This window comes from Lycorma delicatula, chromosome 3 (assembly GCF_047948215.1).
Source record: "Lycorma delicatula isolate Av1 chromosome 3, ASM4794821v1, whole genome shotgun sequence".
Classification (NCBI taxonomy): Eukaryota; Metazoa; Arthropoda; class Insecta; order Hemiptera; family Fulgoridae; genus Lycorma; species Lycorma delicatula.
Genome location: NC_134457.1, coordinates 202919598 through 202940628, shown reverse-complemented (window position 1 = coordinate 202940628; position 21031 = coordinate 202919598).

Here is a 21031-nt window from a genome sequence, read left to right as displayed (position 1 = left end):
TATTTTAAATATTAAATGAGGCATTTAAGAGGAAGAGAACAATTTTGGCCGTTTCTAAGAGGATTATGTAATAATACACTCTGAAAATCAATGCATTTTTTCTACCCCACTCTATTTAACACGAAAGTAAATTTTGTTTTTAAATAAGGCGTTATCAGGATGAAATGGTTTTTCAATGTTAAAAAAAATTACAAAATATCATTATTTAAAGAATCATATTTCTGCGAAAATAAAAAAAAATATATTCTAATTTTAAACATTTTTCTCTGTTTAAAACAGTCTAGTTTAACACACAATTGAATCTGTGATAATACGTATTTATATTTATATATATAAAACTTCTCTTGTTATTTTACGTAAATTACGTTAACAATAGTACTATTAAAAATGGTATAAAAGGTAGATTTTAAGCTATATTTAAATGATTGGTAAGTTCTGTAACATAATATAAAATGCAAATACAACAATCGATAAAAAAAATTTATCTACATAATCAGTATAAATCAACTTGTTTGATATCACACTTAAAACTGGTTATAATTAATCGGTCCACCTCTTATAAAATCTTCTTCAATTTTTTTTATTCAAATTTGTATATATCACGTTTTTGAAGCATAAACCCAATTCACCACTAACAAAAGATAGTAAATATGCTAATTTGTTTTGAGTGATTTTAAACGATTAATAACTGATGTTTAATTTAAAAAGTTATGCTTAGACAATTTTATAACTTCCCAATTCGACTTTATGAGGAAAGGATGTGTTAAAATGGCAAACCCTTCATAAATATAAACCTTCATTTACAGATTACATTATTTTTTTACTGTAGATCATGGTGCCGTAATAGTAAATTGGATTTCATGTTAAGGTATCAACTTTACAAAAAGTAATACAATTTTTTAAAAAAAAGAGTGTTAAACTTGCTCATAATAAAGTAAAACCGTGTAAAGTATATTTCTAGCACATCCAATAAACTTCCTTCCATTTTATAATCAGTCATAAATCACCATATCTCATTGACTTGAAACGCATTTTTATTTAAAATGTAATAATCCTAAATTTAATATGAAAAAACTACACAAAATTCTAATAAAAGCACTTTGTGTAATATCATAATTAATTAAAAAAATTAAAAATACGATATCAGTAATTTTCAATTAACCTTTATGACTAAATGCAAATTCATACGTTACAAATCGTTTGATCATCTTATGATAAACTGAGTAACTTTAAAATGAATTAAATTTTATTACAGCATTCTATAAACCGGGGAGTAAAATGTATGCGTAAAATTTTATGATCTCTAGCTTAAAAAAATTCTCAAAATTATTTAATTGCTTTACTAGCGTTTATTAAACCTATAACGATTGCACTAGACTGACATGAAAAAAATATCGGGTAAAATATCTACCCGACCGGGTTGGTCTAGTGGTGAACTCGTCATCGCAAATCAGCTGATTTCAAAATCCAAAGTTCTAATGTTCAAATCCTACTAAGTTGTTTTTATATGGATTTGAATACTAGATCGTGGATACTGATGTTCTTTGGTGGTTGGGTTTCAATTAACCACACATCTCACGAATGGCCGACTTCAGAGTATACAAGACTGCACTTAATTTACATTCATAAATATCATCCTCATTTATCCTCTGAAGTAATAACTTACTGTCGTTGCGGAGTCTAAACAGAAAAAGAGAGAGGAGTAAATATTTGAACCCGCGGGGCTGATGTAGTGGTTAACTTGTCGCAAATCAGTAGTTTAATAGCTGATTTTCAAAGTCGAAGGTTCTGATGTTCAAGTCCTAGTAAACGTTAGTTGCTTATTTACGAATTTCAAACTACTAGTCAATGGATACCGGTGTACTTTGGCAGTTGGGGTTCACAATTAATTACGCGTCTCAGAAATGGTCGGCCTGATTCTAAACAAGACTACACCTCAATCACATGTCATATATACAATCCTCATCTCATTGGTCAGGAGGGAGGGGGTTGTTATTGATCACTAGTTGAACAGACTGCCATGTACGCATTAAGAAAATGTAAAAATAATATAAAATATCTGAACAAACGAAAGCTTTATAATAAATAATGTTCTTAAAAGTTTATGTGGCTAAAATGTTTCTGTAACTAGTTTTTTGTTGCCATAGAACTATATTCAATTAATCTATATGGCCTTACTCATTAGCCGGGTATGCATATTGTAATGTAATGCATATGTATGCAAATTATAATCGAACATATGCGTTATGCATATATTTCATTAAAATTAAATTAAAAAAAAAAATATTTTGAATATATGATTATTATAATAATAACCGTTTCAGTAAATAAAGATTAGGTGGCAGAACTCACTTTAGATCGAACGCACAGAGATATTGCTTAATGCACCATTTTTATTACCTTGTACGAAGTAAAGGAAGTATTGTGATAGAAAAAATATTAGTTTTCAGATTTCAACGGAAATATCCATTTTGACCATCTCTAAATTCATTTTGACTATTTTCGGCGTTACGTCTGTACGTACGTATGTAAGTAGCTCGCGTAACTCAAAAACTATCAGCAGCAGAATGTTGAAATTTTGGATTTAGAACTGTTGTAACATCTATTTGTGTACTTCCTCTTTTGATTGCAATCGACTGGACCAAAAGTGTCCAATAAAGCCCCAAAAAAAAAAAAAAAAATGGATTCTGGACTTTTCATTTTGAGCTTTTTAAATACATCATAAGTGGAACTTACTTTCATTGGTTCCAGAGTTATAACCAAATGAAATTTTAATTAATGAAATATTTGGATCTTACAAGGGGAAGGTACACAGGTTCAAATTCGACTTCTTATACATATATTTTTTTAAACTTTTTTTTTAATTTAAATATATTGATTTATTAATAATTATTAACCTCTGATTGAAAAAAATACAATAAATAATAATTTAATAAAAACAATACAAAAAAATACGAGAAAAAAACATTCGTTATAGTGAAATAAAATTTTATGTACTTTTCATTTTAATTAAATTTTTTTTACAATCAGGGGTTAATAAATTATTAATAAATCAATATATTTAAATTAAAAAGAAGTTAAAAAAAATGTATATAAAAGTCGGATTCGAACCGATGTGTACATGGTTAGGGATCCGACACGTTTTCACTTACACCATACAACTACTTGAGCGGCGTGAAACAAAATTAATATACAAAATGCTGATACGGACACCACAACAAAATTTAATGGAATGTGGTGTCCAGCACAATCCAATTGTGCAGCTGTACACTTTATTAAAGCATTGGAGGATCGTATCTCACTTTCAAATGAATTAAGTGCAGCAAAAATGTGTATATGTAATTTAATAGGCGTATAAGGAAGTCATATGGTTTCCACATCAATTTTTTTAATTTAGTACAACCTGTAAACTGTTGAAAGTATAAAGTTGAAAAAACTTTATATTATCTAAAATGACACACTGATGGGCAGGCCACATAAAATAAATATTACTATAAATATATTTCCGTACAAAAAATACAACTTACTATAAAATACACATTTATGCAGATACTAACTCTTTTACGGTCACAACAGATGTTATAATACCACTATCAACCTGTTTCTCGTATAATAGTAAATTATTTTTTTCATTATCAAATATTTTGCGCTTTTTTTTACGATTCTAAGACAAAATATTTTTAAAACCAGAAATTTAATTCATACCATTTTCATTTATACCAAAAACTTCATTCAAATTATTATTAATAAAAAAAAGAAACATGTAAGTTTTTTGAAAAAGAAAAAACCTTTTTTGGAAAATGAATGGAAATGATAATGATACATACATACATTTTTATAACAGTATCAAAAGAGGTTATGAAATTATTAATTATAATTAATTTTTGCACACTAGAACCTATATGAGCTTATGGATTATATTTATGGAAGTTACTGTGTAAGCAAAGTATTTAATTATTCAATGACTAATTAAACGTCTTGAGAATTATTGCGAACGCCGTGCTGTACATTACAAACAACAAGACACTCTATAGATGCTTAACTATAAAAGAAGAAATTTGACTTACAAGCATGTAATACTAAAACAAATTAGAAAACCATTCCAACTTTTAAGCTCCTATTGTCTACCTAACAGTGAAGACTGGTTAAGGTTGAGAAATACAATTAATTTAAGATACGATGAATAATTAAACTTTTTATTTCACTTCATCGCATTTAAATTAATCTCTTTTGCATAGACTTACCATATGTGACTGTTATATAACTATTATTTGAGAAATTTTCATATGGAATTATTACGATTATTCAATATTTTTATTATTATTTTTTGATTACTATTTTTAATCATTTTATTGCTACAATTTTTTCTCTTTTTTTTACATTCAAAACATCTAAGAATCACGTTTGCATAATTTTTGTTTTCCCCCTCTCCCATTCTTTGTTCTTCTTTCCTTTCCTCCGACCATTTTCTTTATTCCTTATTGTTCTATTTTTCCAGATTTTCGTAAATTTTCATGGTACTTCTCAGTCTATATTGTTGATTTTCTGTAATCGATAGGCTGTATATTTTCCTTAGGATTTTCTTTTCTAATCTAAATATTTCTTTACTAGAGAATACTTTTAAACATTAAAATCCAAGTAACTCTTGGAATAGAATTACTGTTTTATATTGTTTGATTTTTAAATTTTTAAATAAAATTTTTTTATTTTAAATGTTACACATCTTGAAAAGGGATTATTCATATTTTTCTGTTTATATTTAATTGCTTCTTTATCTATTCCATTCGGGATTATGATTTTTTCTAAATGCTTAAATTTGTTGATTTTTTTAAGAATTTTGTTTTCTGAATTTTAAATTTTATTTGTTAAATTTTTAGGTCGAAAGTTGGAAAACCATACCGTATTTCACAGTAGATTTGTAGAACAATTTTATTTGCCCATTTTTCTAATTCCAAAATTTTGTTTCTATCTTCTCTGTCTTTTGCTAATAACACCAAAACGTTTGCAAACTCAAGAAGGAGGTAAAGAAGATTTTTGAGGGGAACATGAGTAAAAGAGAACTGAGTAAAAAAGACATGGTGGAATTCATAGAAAAAGAATTGGAGAATGTTAAAAAGGAAGTTCTTAAATCAGCAGAAGCAAACCTAGGCGAAACAAAGAGAAACAGTAGAAAACATCGGATAAGAAGGTACTTTGTAGCTGATGGATAAGCGTAGAAAGTATAAGAATGCTAGTGACGAAGAAGATAAAAGAACCTATCGACAATTAAAAAGTACCATAAACCAGGAAGTGAAAATTAGCGAAAGAAGAGTGGATTAAAGAAAAGTGTTCAAAAATGGAAAGAGAAATGATCATTGATAAAATAGACGGACCACACAGGAAAGTTAAGGAGAATTTTGTGGTACATAACTTAAAATCTAATAATGTGTTAAATAAAGATGGTACACCGATTTATAACTCGAAAGAAAAATTTGATAGGCGAGTGTAATATACTGAAGAGTTATACGGAAGAAATGATTTACAAACTGGTATTAAAGAGGAAGAAGGGGAAATCGAAGAGGATGAAAAGGGAGATACAATAATAAAATCAAAATTTAATAGAGCATTAAAGGATTTGAATAGCAGAAAGATTCCTGGGATAGACGGGATATCTGTAGAATTATTGCACAATTCAGGTGAAGAAGGGATAGATAGATCCCTGAAAAACAAACTAAACAAACTGGTGTGTAATATTTACGAAAAAGGGGAAGTTCCATCAGAATTAAAAAAAAAAGTTATTGTCAGTATACCACAGAAAGCAGGAGCAGATAAATGCGAAGAATACAGAACAATTAGCGTAACTACTCATGCATCAAAAATTTTAATTAGAATTCTGTACAGAAGAATTGATAGGAGAGTGAAAGAAATGAAAAAAAAAAAAAAAAAAAATATTGGAATGGAGTAACTTTCCAGGAAGAAATTATATATATTGAGATTTGTTGATGACATTGTTCTTTTTGATAGAAAACAAAAATGAATTCAAAGAAATACTGAAGGGCGTGGGAAAAGGAATGAGATATGACAGGAAAGAAAATAATGAGAAATTGAATGTTAAGATAGGGAAATATAATGAACTATAAGCTACAAACATTTATTTAGGTAGGAAAATAAAAGCGGGTGCACGAAGTATGATGATACATAAAAATCGTACTGGCACAAGCAAAGAGAATTTTTTCTGCAGAAATGAAGTCAATGAGTATCAAAAATAAATTTTAGAATAAAAAAAAAAATCTTGTTAATTTTTATGTGAATTATAATGCTTTCATGGTCTATGAAAACTAGAAAAACAGGACAAAAAAATAGAGGACTTAGAAATTTAGTGTTACAGACAGATTTTGGTAATTATGGGGATGATAAATTATGAAATAAAGAGATCTTAGACGAATAAGAGAAAAGAGAAATCTTTGATAGAATACTGTAGTGATGAGAACTAGTCTCGTGGGCCGTGTTTGAATAAATCAAATTTAATTAATTCGGTAATGAAAGAACATATAGAAGGTAAGCACAGTAAAGAAAAGAGAAACATTAGAATTTATAAAATAAATAATTGAGGAAGTTGACGTTGGTAATTACTGGAGATTTAAAAGATTGATTCAGAAAGGAATGAAAAAAGTATCTAGTTCGATACTCTTGGACTATTTTGGTGCTAAAATTGACTAGACTCATTACAAGAGACCTAATGATTAATATAAGCAGCCTAATAATTAAATTTACCCTATCATAAAAGAAAATTAAATAAATTGGTGTAAATATATTAGCCAAATTTTTTACAAAAAATAATTCAATAATAAATTACGAGTTATATAATATGAAAAATTATCTAATTTTCCAAATTTAATAGCAAAATTTAAAATTATGCGTAAAAATAAAATCTAACATCAAATATATATATATATATATATATATATAATATTATTTTTTTTTTTTTTACATAAATAAAAAATTAATTTTTAGTTTTTCTGGATCACATAACCAAAGCTAGGTTTTTACAGTAAATGTAGAAAGATGATGATAATTAGGTTATCACTCTGTAAACTCAAAAATAAATATTTTAAGTGTTAAAACACAACACAACACAAAGAAATAAAAATAAAAAACCCTCTAATGAAGAATATACAGCAGACATATGACCGACCGCTATGAGAGTGAGAAAGAATAACTGTAATAAAGGAAGGAGAGAAGTAAGTATACAAAGTCTACGTTAGTGCCTTTTTAATTTATAAGCAGAGAAAAAAATAAAGGAAATAAAAGAAATATTTACGGCAAGAGAGAGACTAATCCAGGGAGAAAAGTAAAGATGTTACAGTCTTCTCATGAAATACTGTGGCTCTTTTAGCAGAAAATAAAAATTAATTACTCGTACCAGCGAAAATCACATATATTTTTCTCTTAGAAAAAAAAAGATAAATTCAACATATAAATTTGTACAACTGATTTCTGATATTTACATTTGCACTAATTTTTTTAATACGGCTTTTATAAATGAATAAAATTGTTTAAATAGTATATTAATAGATAAAAAGCATACAAGTATATCATAACTCAGGTAATAACACTTTAAATTTATGTATTACTGTTTAACAGAAAAAATGAGAGACTGTGACAGGTTAAGCTACAATATTACAAACATACTATTTTTCATAAAAAATATTAATTAATTTTTATACCTTTATTTTAACACTTTATCAATTAATGAATGTAATAATTGTATTTTGAACACTTAATACTAATTTTTGTTACAAATAATAATTTCTTAATTGTGTTCTGTTGAGATTTACAGATTATAAAAATAATGAGTACTGTTATTAATAACGATATAAATAAATATAATATATTACCTTCGTTGTTTTAATTAACTATGATTTTCATTTGGTACCGGTATAAAAATATTTTATGATTTCAAGAAACGGAAAAACATGCAATATCATTGACTGGGCAAACTTCAAACTTTTAGAATGCTTTGAAAGCGATGAAAATGAATTTTTTTAACAGCTTAAGCTTCTCGCCAGTACAATATTTTGAAAATAAAGTTATAAAATCGATTGAAAAGGACCACTAAACTATAAAATAAATTCAAACGCAGATTTTATTTACCAAAGATAAACTGAAAGGGAGAATAATAATAGGAATCCAACACGAAGGATTTGATTTAACAAAGAAGAAAGTTTGTAGTATTGCTTTTGAGATATGCAAACAACGAGAATAGGGTAACTTGGAATATTATAAAACGTATGCGAGTCGTATATTCGTTAAGAAATGGCGTGTTCTTTACCGCGACTGGTATTCATATTTATTGAATGGGTGGAAGGTAGGATTGATTGAATTTTGATCCTTCTAGATCATAGAGTTTTTACAATGCAAGAAGAATGTTGTATAATTGGATTATTTTTTTGGAAAATTTTCTTTCAGTACATTGAAAGCCATTGAGAAACTGGGATTGAGGTTGACCTAACAAGACTGCGCCAGATGGGGGTCTATAGTTGTGATCGTTACATATTCTGTTCCCTGAAAAACATTTAGATTTGCTGATTGCAGATTGCTGTCTATGAGTTTACTAAGTTTCGGTTAGGTTAAAATGTCTTTCGTAATCTTGAATTAGTTAGGAAGAATAATTTTGCCAAAGAAAAATAGACAGGGAAAGCTTAATAATGCAGTTTTTTGAAGGGAAAACCAGTTTTTCAAAAAAAAAGATTAATAGCAAGCTTATGATACTTAATAAAACAAGATTTTTTTTATTTACTGAATAAAATTATTAAAGTTATTTTGTATAATTACTACCATATTATTTACAACTTAGAAAAAGTGATTGGGAACAGTTTTCAATGAAAAAAGGTTTTAAACAAGAATTTTTCAAGAATGTTTGTTACAGGAAAAAATATAAATTTGAGCAATTGATTCTTATACAAATAGAAATGGCAATTATACATTTTTTCAATAAATCTTGTATAATTTTGGGATAATTCTTTGAGGATTAAAGAAAAATAAAAGCTAACAACAAAGTTATAAAACTATCCTGACATTGGTAATTAATTATTATATAGTGGAAAAATAATTCATGAAAATAAACTAAAAAAAGTTTTAAAAAATTCAATCACTGATATTTTAAAAATTTCATCGCCTCTCCACCCACAATACGTCCCCCAAAGTTTTTTTTTGGGCCACTTACTACGCCTTAAAAGCCATAAAAGAAAACCGGTTAAAAAATATGCAATAAATAAAACGATAGGTTATTTCGATCTTTGGGGAAAAGGAAAATGTTTGGGCAACATTTTTTAAAATACGGTAAGATAACCAAGCATGCATCTACTGAGCTTAATATGAAGTGAGGATTATGTTTGCTAATTTTTGAAAAAATTGGTGCCAAAAACTATTTACCCCACTCTCTGGAAATATTGACTCCAGAATTTTATCAACCAATTGTCCAATGTTCATGAGTCTGTGAAAATGTTCGTCAAAATCGCTTTAACAAGTCAAAAGTTATTAAGCTTCAAAAATTTCAACACAACAAAATTTCAACATTTGTACGTACGAACATTAACCCCCGTTTTTATTTGATTTTGGTGTTGCTGGATCATAAAACATCGGGAAATGCAAAAAAAAACCATAAACCATTTTTTGACTGATTACTGTACTTTCCTTCCCGCAGAATACCTCTGGAGCTATAATACCACGAAAGTAAATATGTACGATTTCAAGTGAAATCGATATACACATAAAAATTAACATTTTTAATAACAGATAAACGACGAAACATATTAAAAAGCTTCCAAATAACAGCTTCGCAATAAAGACTACTGGCTTATTATGGACCGATTAGAAGTTAAATTATCTGACTGAACTTTTACTAAACATTTTTGCGTTTAAAGACTAGCATTACAATCAGAATCTAACGTATTCAAGAAAACCAATTAGAATAGTAATATCTGAAGAATTGACTTAAGTTTCATTCATATGTTCCGAAACAATTCTCGTATACTAAGAAATATTATCGTATCTGGATTTACTCTGTATGGAACTGACAAACAGAGAAAAGAGTACTCAAAGAAATCAGTACATACGAAATCAGGCTAAAACAGAAGAAGAAACATACATTTTTTATGACTCGAGAAAATTAATTAAGTACCAGCGTAGGGAATATGGTTTTGCGATAAAGAAGTTAAACGAACGGTGAAGAAATATTTGGAAAAAAGTAGTAAGTTATGGAAGAAGGATAATCTAACCCAAGTGACATGAAAGAAACAAATTCACTCGAAAGGTTAGCTTTGAGGGTTCTCTATAGAATGAGAACCCATTCTCTAATTATTCTCTATTGTGAGATAATCTATCTCTAGTTCCCTAGAAGATTTTGGCATTCACAGATCATGGTGAGAATATTTCATTAGTGGTCAACAATTTTGCGCTGACCAGTTTCAATATAAGTAACAAACATTGTGTTTTTTTTTTTCAAATAATCCGAGGGCAGAGTTGGAACAGATAACTTATACCTGGAATTGTGCAGCAATTTTAGAAGTATAAGTTCTGTAAAATATTCATAATATAAAAGTTGATAAAACAAAAATCCTATTCAAAATTCAAAAGATTTTTACGGGATTAAGTAAATAATCATTTTTTTTAAACATATTTGATCTTTTATATAAATTATACCTGCCTAAACCTATCTACAAAGGCTATTTTTGCTATCAGATAAAAATCAAATAAATAGTTTAAACCACAGCTTTATCTAAGGTTTACGTTTAACAACCCTTGCTAGTATCCCCTAATCAATATGGTAGAAGTAACTGCAAGCTAAATCTAACCAATTCCGATTATGTTGACACAAACTGAACTCATCCCACAATTCGCTCACTACACAAGCTACGTTTTTCTCTTCTTCCCTTTTATACGGTATACCATTTCGAAATACTGATTACCTACCGTGCTGCTCTAACACTGTTCACAAAGTCAATCAATATATACTCGTACACACACACACACACACACACACACACACACACACACACACACACACACACACACACACACACACACACACACACACACACACACACACACACACACACACACACACACACACACACACACACACACACACACACACACACACACACACACATATATATATATATATATATATATATATATATTTATTTTTATTATTATTATTACTATTAATATAAATCTTTACATTCGTTGTTTAAAAAAAAAATTATCGGTTTAAAAATTCATGATCTATTAATTACAAATAATTAATTTTTTCATGAGGATAGAAATAAAAACTCTCATAGAAATGGTTATAAGAATGTTTTATTCGTCACGAAAAGCCTAACTGTAAATATTATACTTTAATTTCAGACATTTGACTGATTTTATGAATCCTTTCTCTATGCTCAGCTCTAATTTTTTTTTATATTAATTAACACACTTTGTATTCCAGTCTTTATTTTCCTCTACATTTTTTAGCTACTACATGTCCCTTTACTACTAAATTAGATAAAAATGGATGTCTGTGGTCAAGTAGATCGATCAGTTCAATTTGATCGTATCTTATAAGGTTTCTCCTACAGATTATTCTTCTCTTCTATATTCGTTTTCATATATATATATATATATATACTTCATACTTTACCAAACCTCCATGTACCATAATCAATTATATATTTCTAAGTATTCTTTTCCTTTCTGATTTTCATACCATCTGTGTTTCACTACCGTTAATTATTACATTATACAAAAAGGTTTAGTAAGTCTTATATCTGTATTAGTTACTAGCAGGCTTCTTTTCTACATAAAATTCCCTTGTTTGTTCGTGTGTTTAGTCTCTTTCTCTAATCTCAATCTGTCTTTAATCTCATTTATATCTTATCTGTTTGATCCCTTACAAATTAACTTTTTACAAAAAAAAAATTCTATTTCCGTTACGTTATGTATCCTTTTCACAATATTTGATTTCTCTTTCGGCCTCCGTGGAACGAGTGGTAACGTCTCGGCCTTTTATCCGGAGGTCCCGGGTTCGAATCCCGGTAAGGCATGACATTTTCACATGGTACTTGTCATTCACCTCATCCTGTGAAACAATACCTAACGGTGGTCCCGGAGATTAAAAAAATGTAATTTCTACTTTCTTTCGCAATTTACCATATTCTTATTGCTTTTTAAATCAATTTAATCTACATATTTAAAAATTTTACCGTATTTTAAAATATGGATACGATGTATAATGTTGAAAATTTTAAAGTTAATGCCTGTAATAAATGATGAGATCCTAAGACAAATAAGCATTATTTAAAGTTTATTATTACTCTTATAAGATAATTTCTTAGCCTCAATTCTATTACAAAAAAAGCTGACAACACAGTTGTAGGACTTTCCCGTCATGCGGCTTTTTTCTGATGCACGGCTTACACACACAGATTGATTTAAAATATTTATCATTTTATTTAAATATAATGTTTTTGTTTATTTAATTCGATGATTCTAACTAAAGGGCACGCGCATACCTTATTTAATTCGCACGGGTGTGGCGGTACTAGCGGCCATTTAAAATACTTTTTTACACTTTAATTATAATTCATTTATTTAATTCTACCGCTCACCTGTTGTCAGAACACAGCAGAGGACGACAGCAGCTGTACCTTAGTGCTGCACTAGCGCTCCTTGTGGTAAGAGGAGGTACTATTGAGGCAGTATACTCACTTAGCTGCTAGTGTTTAGATCATTTTTTGGGATGGGGCTGCGATTTTGTAAAACGTTTTAGAAATATTATTTTTTAATTGTTAACAAATGCGCCTAAGAAAAATAAGACCTTAATTAGGCGAAATTTCGAGATACTGAGGGTAACCTTGCTGTACAGCATCATCCCCTAGACCTTTTAAGCTGAAAATTTAATGACAGCAGTACCCCATTTATAGAAGTAATCTGACCAAGTTTGGTGATGATCGGTCAAGTAGTTCTGGAGATATAAGGAGTGCAAGACACGTACATACGAACATCCGGAAAATTTCCCTTCAGTTTTTTAGGCTCCTTAGGGGTAAAAACGTCAGGATCCGGTGAAAACCGCATATGCCCAAGTTAGATCGATTACAATATTTAACCGCTATAGCGCTGCTATAAACGGCGAAAGTAATAAAAAAAAAAAGGCGTGTAACACGAAGCAAAATATTTTACAGATTAAAGATCATAAAAGACTGAACATCTGCGGGTACTCTTCCATTTACTAGCGTTAATATCAATTTGTAGTAATGGAAACGGCACCCTTAGAGGATGATAGGCAATTTTAACAAAAATACTGAAAAAAAAATTTATAAACAGAGTTTTGTTTGGTACCCTTGATATATTCTAAGAGGAGTTTATTTTTAATGCAATATACACAGTTTTTTTAAAATAAAATTATGTAAAAAAATTATCAAAATTAGTTAAGAAGATTGTTATTTAATTTCTAATATGAAATTTCCATAAACGCCAAAGCAATATTTCATTTTTTCAGCAAATTTTTTTTTTGAACTATTTTCATGAAAGTGCAAGTTTTAATTATTAAACATTATAATATTGAGTTTTTACCTAAAAATTTAAGTTATATAAAATATTTCTACTGAAAAAGATCTATACGAACAATAACCATTGCAAGTAACAAAGTCCTCTCTAAATGAGTCGGCCACGTCAGGTTTTTGTAATATCACATAGATAATATTCATTACATCTATTTAATATATTTTACCAAAAATAAAGCTGATAAAATGTAGTAAGACATTTTTAAATTAAAAAAAGAAAAAAAATCAATAGATATATTACGTAATAAATAAAAAGAAAACAAACACTAAATTAAATATCCTGATGTCTGAAAGGAAGCTTGTACTTCCAACTGCGGATGAAAGAGTTGTTTGTGTGTGTATGTGTCAGTCCACGTGAATGTATTAGTAAATTTTGAAAAAAAAATTATCGTTAAACAAATGCTAAAATTTTCTGTTCAATTTATTATAGTTAGCAAATGAAAAAAAAAATTCTGAAAAGTTTAAGTGAATTTACCAAAGCAACATAGAAAGAAGGTATACAGTTTTATTAAATAAAATATTTATATAAAGAATATTTCCAGTAAAGTAATGCTAAATATTTTTTTATTATTATTATTAACTGTTACTAATTTTTAATATAGATTAAAGGAATTTAAAGATTTATAGATTTAAAGGAATTCAATAAATTAATTATTAGCATTTTTATTTCGAAAAAAATAATAGTTTTTAAACTATTATAATATTATTATTAAACTATTATTATAAAATAAGTGTAAAAACAACAGAAAACTTATCGGTCGTTATTAAATTTATAATAATTATAATTACCCTGAGAATGCAAAATATTTGAAATTGAATTTGTGCTTCATGCTTAGTCTAATAAATGAGTAAAATAATTATATTACAGTGTAACAATGTTCTACCCAATAGAAACACAATATAAACGATGTTGAAGAAGAAAATAGATTTCTTAGCACTATAGTTGTTGATTAATTTTATAATATTCAGTTTTATCGTGAAAATACCAATTAATTAAAAACACTTGACGGGTGAAAATTTAATAACATGTTTTAAATTAATCATAAGATGTAAAATTATAACTTGCATGTCTATCAAGGTATCTTTACTGAAATAAAAATATATTTATGATTATTTAATGCCAAAGATATTGTAACGGTTAGAGAAGCGTCTAGTAATGGGAAGTGCAAGAATAAGAGAAAGAATGAGAATGAAGAATATACATCAGGAAATAGATTTTTTTAAAATCAAAAACGACTAAGAGAGACAACTGAAAAGATTTCTACAATAGTGTAGAAGGTTCGGACAATTGAAATTCTTATTGTGGAAAGACCAGAAGGATGGATCGACTGCTGTTACTACAGGTCAAGCCATAAGCCCGGAAGTATAAATACTACGCAGGGCCAGCATACATTAGGACAGTGTGTCATGCTCATGAAGCGAGGCATAGGCTAACAGAAAGATGGCAGGAGAGATGGAGCACAGCAGGCCCTGGAGACAGGACCAGAAGGCTAATCCCCAATCTGAGGAACTGGAATCATAGAAAACACGGTGAAATAAACTTTTACACGTCACAGTATTTTACAGGACACGGTAGTTTTAATTACTATCTGCATACAGTCAGTAGAAGGGAAACTGCAGCCTGTATGTACTGTGACTGTGATGATGATGTCGAACATACTTTCACTGTATGTCATAAATGAAGGGAAGAGACAGACGGTATTGAATTGTCATCTGATGGAACTGGCAGACTAATCAACAGCATGTTAAACAGTGAAGGAAAAAAGTTGAGTTGGTCATCAAAAGAATACTTATGCAGAAAAACAACGATGAGAGGAGACTAGGATTTTAAACTTTAGCATAGGGCAGGGCTTCAGTGGTGAGGGCTGACATGCCGAGGTGTCGGTTCCGATGATCCACTGGGGACTCCTAAGGGTTTTTCGTTAGGTTAATATCAAGATCTGAAAAGACCCAATCGCCACGTCACGACAATACATGGTATTGACGTGGAGATATACGGATGGGGCAAAAGAACTCAAAAGAACTGACCGGTGGGCCGACCTGCCATGCCGGACTTATGTCCATTAAATCTTACGGACAAATCTAGATTTTTCCCTTAGATTTAAAGGAAAAAGAGTTCCATATTTTCAATCATTTTATTATTTTACATATTTATGGGAATTTTGATTTAGTAGTCTTATTAATTCAGAAAAGATTAGGAAATGGTTAAATCCACAATAAGATCTGTAGATTGTGAAATTAGGAAGAAATTTCCATCTGTTTACAGAAATTGTTAATCAGGAGCTTGTAGCAACCATTAAGTTTTATGTGAAAAATTTAAATTTTATCAAATCATTTACATTTTATGCACTGTGTTAAGCAATGCTTACTATTATCTTTTATATGAGAAATTAGATTAGAATTCATTTTACCATTAATAGTACTATAATATTCAAAATATAAAAAAAAATATCGTTGTTTACTTCCTTGCGCGAAGTAAAGGTAATGCTGTGATCGCGAAAAATTTCGGTTTTCAGATTTCAACGGAAATATCCATTTTATCCCTGAATCCATTTTGACTAGTTTTGGGGTGAGACTGTACGTATGTATCTCGCATAACTGAAAAACGATTAGCCATAGAATGTTGAAATTTTGGTTTTAGGACCGTTGTAACAACTAGTTGTGAACCTCCCCTTTTGATTGCAATCGACTGGACCAAAAGTGTCCAAAAAGCCTAAAATCCAAACAAAATTGGATTTTGAACTTTTTATTAACTGCTGTAATAAGCCCTCATTGAGAGCTTTTCAACGATATATCATATGGTACTTATTTTCATTGGTTCCAGTTATAGCCAAAAATTTTAATTAATGAAATATTTTGAGCTTAAAAGGGGAAGGCACATCGGTTCAAATTCGACTTCACCTCATTTTTTAAAATTAAATATATTGATTTATTAATAATTATTAACCTATGATTGTACAAAAAAATACAGTAAATAATAATGAAAAAATTTAAATAATGAAAAAAATATTATGTTATTAATGAAATAAAATTTTATGCACTTTTAATTTTCAGAAAATGTATATATATAATTTAATAGGTTTAAAAGGAGGTCATGTGGTGTCCACATCACATTTTTCATTTTCGTAATGTGTATCTTGTAACCTGTTCAAGTAATGAACAATAAGCAATCTCCCCACGGTCCAATAAAATGTGGAGGATATGTATGAGGTTTAGTCTTGTACAAATTCAGGAGGGCGAACATTCCTGGGACGTATGGTTAATTAAACCTCAACCACCAATGTTCATCGGTATTCACTATTCAAATCCGTGTAAAAACAATTAAAATTTTCTAGGATTCGAATCTCAGGACTTTCGATTTTGAAGATTAGCTGATAAACAACTGATTTGCAACAATGAGTTAATCAATAGACCCGGTGGGCTAATAATATAAAAAAATGAAATAATTTTCACTCTGTTAAAAATAATTAAAATTTATATATTATAATTTTCCTCTTATTTAAGAGGCAAATTTCAAATAATTTACAATATAAATAATGAAAAACTAATATATGTTAGAATTATCTTTAGAGTCTTTGTTGTTACTTTCTGAAGAAAACCGAGAGAAAAGTACCATCTGAGGAAGAAATTTCAGGGAAGGATAGTTATTGTTAGTGGAGTTATTTTCTTCCTCAGTGAAAATTCAAGAGGTCAATGGTGTTCTCTGTTGGGTTAGTAAATTGCATTTAAACAAAATTATATCTGCTTTTAGTGTAAATTTTTTAATTTCGTCTAAAAGTTTATTTTTCTAAGTTAAATTTTTTCATTCACAACATTGTACATAGTCGAAAAAATTTAAAGTACAATTTATTTACAAATATAATACTATTCTTTCAAATATACCCTATAAACATTAAGTAAACATTTTATAGGATACTGAAACATACAAAAATGGGGAACTAACGACATAATCGAAAAATAGCTAAAGAATGGAAAATACTACACATACACACACACACACACACACACACACACACACACACATACACATATATATATATATATATATATATATACATATACACAAAAACACAATTATACACACGAGGGAGGGGAGTGAAAAAGAGAGGAGAGAGTGAGTGAGTGAGAGAGAATTCCTTATGCGGTATGCTAATACTAATAGCTTGTAGTTTTACATAAATTAAAATAACTACTCCGGGTGTATGTTTTCTTTTAAAACTATCTGGTTATCTTTTAATTAACACACATGAATTTGTGGTGTAATTATGATGAACAAAACAGAAGAGAAAATGAAAAAAAATGGAGTTAAATTTTAATTAACATTCATCTGTACGACATACTTCACTATTAAATAAATGAATATATGAATGAGGTTAATTTTTAATTTAATTTATATTTATCAATCTGTAATAACATAATATAATTTACAGAAATGTTGTTTTATCTTATCGAAGCGGAACATTGCTGGAAGATAGAGAGTAAGGTATAGATAGTTCATATAACGTGTAGGCGACGAATGGTAATAAGTTATACAGTATGTAGTACACAAATACAGACATCAGTGACGGTATATTTTCTCAACATACCCACTACACAACTGATGTTACTTTTGCTGAATCCGATGTGTATACCAAGTTTGTGTGGTGTGTTGGTGTATTGATCGCGACGAACAGAACCTCTGAAACCACAACTCCACACCGGACACCAAACAACTCAACTCTCTGTTAGAAACAAACGTGGTGGGGGGGACCAGAAATTATCGGAGTTTGTATTATTTTTAATTAAAATGTTAATATTTTGATTCTATACATGAAAGAAAAATCATAAAAACTTAAAATTTTAAGTATGACTTCTAAAGCAACATTTTTTGAAAAATAAATCATCAAAAAACTGCTGATTTCTTTCATTAATAAATAATAAATAAATAAATAATTTTTATATAAAAAAAATTTGTAAATAAATAAAATAATAAGAAGCTCACTCATAACAATACAAATCATATTGTTTTTTTACACGGAAGTTATAGTCCATTTTATTTTAATTTAGTCATTTTTTATTTAGTCATGTATCATTAATAAATCGGTTGCAATGATTTTACATGAATCACAATTTACTTCTGAAAATAGTATAACTTTTATCAAGAATGACGAAATTCCATGGAAGGCATTCTAAGACGGGTGAGGAGTGAACTGGTTTCCATTTCCCTTTCCACTAACCCACGTATATTTTTGCACAACATTATGCCAAGCCAACGAAATGCAAGCGATATTTAACTCTATAAGTGACTCCTAATAACTGTTCAACTGACGCTGCGTAGTGAACACCTTTATCATTACGGAAATCAACTCTGATCGGTGCATCTTGCTTTCAGTTCATTAGATGCTTCACAGCATAATTAGGACTGGGCAAGCTTCTGTAAAGCAATACGTTATTGTCCAATTATCTGTTGTGATTATATACAATAATTTTATATGGAATAATTTTATACGGAATAATTTTTTAAAGAACTTTTCGTTATTTTCTTCGGTCAGTACAAAAACTTGTACCCAAATAGTACCCAAATATGTACCCAAAAACGTAGTTTTTTGCCTCTTACTCCGGTTCCTGCGAACCGATTTGCTTGCAAATCAATAAGAGTTCTATTCTCAATAGGTTTGTAAACCTATTAGGTTTGTTGATATCATCCAACCAAGTTTTGTAAAACTTTGCGTCTGGTAAGGCGGATAAAACACTTTATACATGTATATGTATATAAACATTGCAAAATCGTATTGAGGAGACTCAAAAACGAAAAGAAAGTTTTTCCTCTCTTCTTCCGACACCTCCTTGGAAAATTAAACCGGGCGCAATAACGATATCTACCAATTCTTTGGAGATTCGCAAAAATGGCTAAACTTCAACATATACATATAAATACATAAGTAAATAACGTACTTTAATATATATTTAAACATTGAAAATGTAAACTGCTTAAAACTCGTTAATAAAATTTAAAAATGGGTAACTATTTTGGTGGTTAATGAATCACCATTTGTAAATACTGAAGGATTAATTAATTATAAATAATAATAATTTAAAGATTTTAAATAATCGACTGAAAAAAAATAATAAGTAAATATCCTAAACTAGCATGATTAGCTGTGTTTATAAATTAAAATAATTGACAAAAACCTATGCAGTATCGTTTAACATAATCAATCGATGGCATGAAGTTAGCTTAAAAACACTGAACCACTAAACTCCCAACTCGGGTAGCCCACTATTACTTAAGACATGATCCTTACACAGGAGATTTAGATAAGATAGAGATTTATCTCATGAATAACATAGGTGTATGGAACTTCAATAAATCAAAAACAAATCCACTTTTTTAAATTTCTGTTTAGGAAGGAGATACCCGTAAAATTTCTAAGATACCCGTAAGATACAAAACTTTACAAGAAGATTTTTAATCGATTAAAAATTCTGAAAGGGTATTGATTACAATACTATTGAAACATTTTAATATCGCTAAAAATTATATTTACCAGTAAAAACATGATATTAAATCGCTGATAATGCATAAGTATGTATCATACAAAATTAATAATTTGACATTATTGCTCAGAATGTTGATTGTGTTGATTAATTAAAAAATATTTGATCCGGCCAAAATTACACAGTAGAAGAAAATTGCAACCACTAATTTTCAGTGTAAAGTAATTTATTTATTTGTAATTTGTTTCACACTTCACACTTTTGATTTCCTTTTTGCTATGAATTTATTTTTACTCCCACTCTTCAATCGTAAATTCTTTTCTAATGCATTTCAACAGGGCACACGTAAAAAAAGATCGATTCTTACCCGATTAAACTCTTATAGCAATAATGGTACATTAATGATGACCTTTTTTATTAAACAATATCCTATGTAATATTGTAAAATCGATGCCTCCTCAGTAAATGTGTTCATATTAGAAAATATACAATATAGAATTACAGAAAATTCGTGGTATGGTAAATCGAATATTCATACCAAAAGTAATTCAATCGTGTAAATAATAAGTAAAAATATAAAAAGCAGGATAGTTAATATAAACTTAAATACTTAAACTTAATAAAATAAAACCGAAATAAATGAAAGGAAGAATTAATTGTACGAAGTATGAGTCTTATTTTTAAGAATTCTAACTAAAAAGGTATGATTAATACCTTTCGGTGATAGAAAATCCATTCTATTAGCGGAAAAATATTTAATAAATTTAATATAAAATTTAATCGGAATGTAAACTACTTTAAATATACAGTCATTATATAACTTATAGATAAGAGAAGAGATAAAAAATTCTATAAACTATAAAACAAATAAATTACTTTTTGAACGGATGTCTCAACTTTCTTGTGGTTTATTACAAACACGTTGTTAAGAGCTACCATACTGTCTTTCAACACAATAGTTCTTTCAC